Here is a 5,597-nt window from a genome sequence, read left to right as displayed (position 1 = left end):
CTCTAATTCCATTTCAAGTTGGTTAACTTCCTAACAAAGTCCCAAAACCTAGATATAGCCCAGGTCCCATGAGATAGGGCATATGTTCACATGTATCCATAAAGTAGGGCAAAATATATACTTGAAAGCAAAAGTACACAATAATCTGCAGTGAGTACTGAAAGCAAGTAGAAAGACCTAAAAAGACACCATAAAGATCCTAATGAAATAGTTTCTACTTAGACCTAGCTACCCTCCTCACCTACTTGCTATTACATACACTTCCCTCACTCACTCCAAAGCTAACCTTATCAAAGTAAGGACTACAAAAGCTGAGTAAGGGCACGAAACTGGCATACTTTAACGATGGCTCTTTAGTCATTATCAAGCCACCCTATCAGCTAGGGCCCTAGTTGGGGAGTCCTGAGATTCCCACACAGACATAATGGGCCTAGACCTCAAATAAATACCTCTCCATGATTACTGGTCATCTCTATCAGGAACAACACAATAGACCCCCTCTGTGGGACCCTATAGGACCTTGTCCTCAACGTGGATCAACAATGGTAGAGAATGTTCCATCCTCCAAAGAGAGGCTGGACAATATACTCTATGTCCCACCTGAGGAAGATGGGTTCTAAAATTGGGGCAGCTTGGAACGTTTCTACTCATGACCACAGAATGTGAGCTCAGATCTACAGGGATGCAGAGATCACATAGGTTTCTATGCTGAATATGGGCCCCAGATCAGATCAAATCAATGGGGTTTACAGTCAACAATATTTATACAACTTTCTCATATTTGGGAGCTACTCTCTTCCCTGATCCAGCTTTCTAGCCCTTTTTCCAGCCATGACATCATCTCCCTAGACAATAACTTGGGTCCACCTGTATATCAGATGGCAGGCTCAGAAAAAAAACTAGTGTAGTCATGGGCCTTTTGGAATATAACTAAAATAGGTCCACTAGCTATCTCCAAAACAGAGACCCCCCAATTCTTCATTTGCACTACTCCAGCCTTTAGGTTCATGATTAGTCAACAATTTGTTTGGCTTTATATGTTAACTCTTTTTTTCAGCCACCAGGTTCCAGATGCTACCATAATGCCAACTGGCCTTCCCTGGGCAGACGACCCCATCAATATGTCCTGGAGCTCCACTTCCCCAGAACCCCGCCCCACTAGGGAAAGAGAGAGGCAGGCTGGAAGTATGGATCAACCTGTCAACATCCATGTGCGGCGCCCCCCCCACCCCCTGCCACCCCGTCACGAACGCCAGGGAGCCTGATAGGGTCATCTCCTCTGGACCTGCATTCAGACTTCAAGGAAGCTGGAGGAGAGTGGGACGACGCATTCTCCCCCCATTATTGTTACAAATAATTATACTGTCACAATTGATTAATAGTGCTTTGGCAGTGCCTGGTGGAAATGGAGAATCAGAAGCACCCCCTCTCCCTTACACAAGAGCATATTTGAAAGTTACATTATGAAACTGGGGAAGGTGGGTCAACATAGACGGACAAAATAAGTCATGTTATGACCTGCCCCTCAAAGAAAGAATGCAGAGATTGAGGCCTCCCTCGTACAAGTTGACGTATTGAAACAAAGAAAGATTAATATAGTTAAACTGTACCAGACCTAGATGAGCAGTGGTCCACGACTAGGCAAAGATCTGTATGCCTCCCATAGAAGATTAATGGTAGAGATAGCCCTCTGCAAAAGTCTAAAACAATTCTGAGAACAGAACGATACTAAGCATTGTACCATTCTTTACCCATTCTTTACAGTTATAGGGGAGTAACATGTAGCTTGCCAAAGCCACAAGACTAAGCTGGTTGTTTAGGCAACCTGAATGTAACCTGAAAAAAGTATAAAAGCTAATGCAGTTTCATTATTAAAATGAGTCCAGATTCACCCTCCAATAGAGTGTGGTGTCTATCTGTTCTCCCTCGTGCCGACTCCTGACCCACCGGGGAGGTTGCCTTCAAGACCCCTGACCCTCCTGCTGCTCATCCACTGTGGTGGTCCACGGCATCCATGTTCAGCGGGGAAGCAATTACAGAAGCCAGACCTTCCACCTTCTGCACCCCACAATGACCCTGGGTCCATGATCCCAGAGGGATAAAGAATAGGAAAGCTATCAGGGGAGGGGATGGGATACAGAGTTCTGGTGGTGGGACTTGTGTGCAGTTGTACCCCTCTTATCCTATGGTTTTTGTCAGTGTTTCCTTTTTATAAAGAAAAAGAAAAAATATTAGGACTGTCATAAATTTCAAGCAAATGCTTGTGTGAAAAGGATCAGAAACTCTTAGTATAGTCTCCATACTAACTACTTGTGGAAAAAAATTTTTGGAGCAACTTACCATTTATACAATGTCCCTCTTTTATATGTGTTAACTTTTTTAAAGATTTTATTTATTCATGAGAGATAGAGAGAGACAAGAGATTCAGTTCATCACTTGTGTATGTGCTGCTGGAGACTGAACTCAGGACCTCATACTGACTCCAATGCTTTATCCACTGCACCACCTATCAGAACACACAATGTCCTCTTCTTCATACATATTATTAACACATTTTTCTAACCTCTTTTACGGTACGTATGATTCTCTCACCGTCATTCTGCAGAAGTGGAAGCTGAACTACTCATGGCTATTGAAAGGGCTTCAGGCAAAAACTTCAGAGCTTCTGGCTCCTAATCTTACTCCCCAGCTCACTAGAGTGGGTGCTTGCTTTGTCATGTCTGCCACTCGGGTTTTGAATGGAGTCCACATAGCCTTGGTGCTGTGGTGTCTTCCCCATCTAGCCTCCTCTCTTTCTATCTGAAACAATCAACCTGCAACAGCAAAGGACCAGCTACCACAGAAAAATTTAATTACTCCTACAGAAGTGCTACCTGTTTCCAGTGTGTGACAGTCAATGGCTTACCCAAGAGTGGGTGAGATATCTAAAAAGGTGAAGCAGAAGTCAAGGTCAGAGCTGGGGAGATAGTATAATAGTGATGCAAAGGACTTTCATGCCCGAGGCTCTGAAGTCCCAGATTCCATCTCCCATGCCATGAAAAGCTAGAGTTACGCAGTGCTCTGGTGAAAATAAATAAATAAATAAATAAATAAATATTTTAAGATAAAGTAGCCGGGAGATCAAACCTTATCTATCTACCTTGGGAGCAAGAAGTGGTCGCTCTAGTGATGGCTCAACCAGTAGAGCGCACACAGTTGCCATGAGTGAGGGGCCGAGATTCAAAGCCCCGTCCCCCACTCCTGCTGTCTCTCATTCTCTATCAGAAGAAGAAAAAAAAAAAAAAAGAAAAGAAAAATGCCACCGGGAATAATCGGGTCGTGTAGACGTCGAGTCCCTGGAATAACCCTTGTGGCAAGAGAGAGCAAGTTACCCCTAAAGCCATCTTGGCGCCCATTCACAGGGGAAGGTTGGAACAAGTTGCACGGAATACCCCGCAGCCAATAAATCAAAAAGGAGGATCCTGTTTACTGTCCTAGAAAGATGGTCACACACATCAAGTTAAACAGCCAGCTATGACACAATCTATACAAGAGACTTTGAGCCTTAAATTTGTGTAGTGGGGCTGGGTGGTGGCGCACCTGGTTGAGCGCATGCACGTTACAATGTGCAAGGATCCAGGTTCAAGCCCCCGGGCCCCACCCACCTGCAGGGGGAAAGCTTTATAAGTAGTGAAACAGGGCTGAAGGTGTCTATCTCTTTCCCGATCTTACCCTCCCCTCTCAATTTTTGTCTCCATCCAATAAAGATCATTAAAAAAAAAAAAGGTGTAGTGAAAAGATCTCTCCCCATCCCCTGGGTCTTGGTCCCACACCACTATTTTTACATACCAATACAGCTCCCAACCCCAACTCCCATTGCTCCTTCTCTCTGCTGTTCCAATCCTGTCCACTGTCTTCCTCAGGCTGCTTCCCTAAACCAGTGCTGTGCAAGCCAAGCACAGGGCCGCAGGAAATTGGAAACCTGGCTTCAGACAACATGGCGTCTACAGACTTGTCCCGCCCCCAGGTCTGAGTCGAACAGCGATTGGTCCCCATGATGCCGTTCCCGAGATTGACAAGCGCTGGCACTCAATCCAAACCCGCCCAGCCCACATTGCCGGGCTAGCAGTTATCTCGCTCAATTTGAAGATACAGTGTAGACCCGGAGAGTTGCTTTTTGCCGAAGTTTTGTTTAGTCCCGGCTTTTCTCTTATGGTCCTTAGGGCATTGTATCAAAACAGTCATGTTTCTTGCTGTTAAAAAGAGCAACGAAGGGACTAGGTGGTAGCGTACCTGATTAAGTGTGCACATTACAGTGGCCAAGGACCCAGGTTCTAGCCCCTGGTCTCCATCTGCAGTGGGAAAGCTTCACAAGTGGTGATATAGTGCTGCTGGGTGTCTCTCTGTCTCTCTCCCTATCTCCCCCTCTCCTCTCAATATTTTTCTGTCTCTATCCAATAATAAATTAAAAAAAGAGAGAGAGAGAGCAACGAATTTAGGGGGTCTGGGCGGTGGCGCACCAGGTTAAGCGCACATAGTATGAAGCACAGGGACCCGGGTTTGAGCCCCCCACTCCCACCTGCAAGGGGAATGCTTCATGACTAGTGAAGCAGATCTGAAGGTGTCTTTCTCTCCCCAAACCCCATTTCCCATCACCTCTCAGTTTCTCTGTCCTGTCAAAATAAAATAAAAATAAAAAGGGCGGAATGGCCCCTGGGAGCAGTAGATTTGTAGGCCCAGCCATAACGCTGGTGAGAAGAAAAAAAAAAAAAACAGCAAATTTAAGGCTAAAGTAAAATACTAAAATGAAGAGTCTTAAGAAAAAGATGTTCCAGGGAGCAGGTGCTGATGCATCTAGCAGAGCGCAAGTTACCGCACACAAATACCCTGGTGCAGGTCCCTGGTCCACAACAGCAGAGGGGGAAGTTTCACTAGCCTCGGTGCTTGCACTACGAATCCACTGCTTCTGGAAGCCACTTTTCCCCCATTTTGTTAAATAGGACAGAGAGGGGAGGGAAAGATGGAGAGGGAGAGAGGAAGACACCTGTAGACCTGCTTCACTGGTTGTGAAGTTACCACCCCTGCAGGTAGGGAGCCGGGGGCTCAAACCCGGATTCTTCTGCGGGTTTGAGCCTTCCTGTGCTTCGTATTATGTGCGTTTAACCTGGTGCGCCACCGTCTGTCGCCCCCTTTCTCTCAATTTGTTTTGATCTCTATTTAAGCAAATAAAAATTTTAAATGAAATGTTTATTTAATTTTATGTTTATTTATTTTCCCTTTTGTTGCTCTTGTTTTTGTAGTTATTGTTGCTGTTGATGTCGTCGTGTCGTCGTTGTTGGATAGGACAGAGAGAAATAGAGAGAAGAGGGGAAGACAGAAGGGGAGAGAAAGATAGACACCTGAAGACCTGCTTCACTGCTCCCTAAGCGAATCCCCTGCAGGTGGGGAGCCTGGGGCTCAAACCAGGATTCTTACGCTGGTCCTTGCGCTTTGTACCACCTGCACTACCGCCCAACTCCCGAAATGTTTATTTTTAAAAAGCTGTCCCTTTAGAAGTTTGCATACAGGAATTTTATTTATTATGAAACGATGTTAAGGAGTCTATAGATTTACAAATG

The sequence above is a fragment of the Erinaceus europaeus genome, chromosome 16 (assembly GCF_950295315.1).
Source record: "Erinaceus europaeus chromosome 16, mEriEur2.1, whole genome shotgun sequence".
NCBI lineage: Eukaryota > Metazoa > Chordata > Mammalia > Eulipotyphla > Erinaceidae > Erinaceus > Erinaceus europaeus.
Note: the sequence above shows the minus strand (reverse complement) of the source record.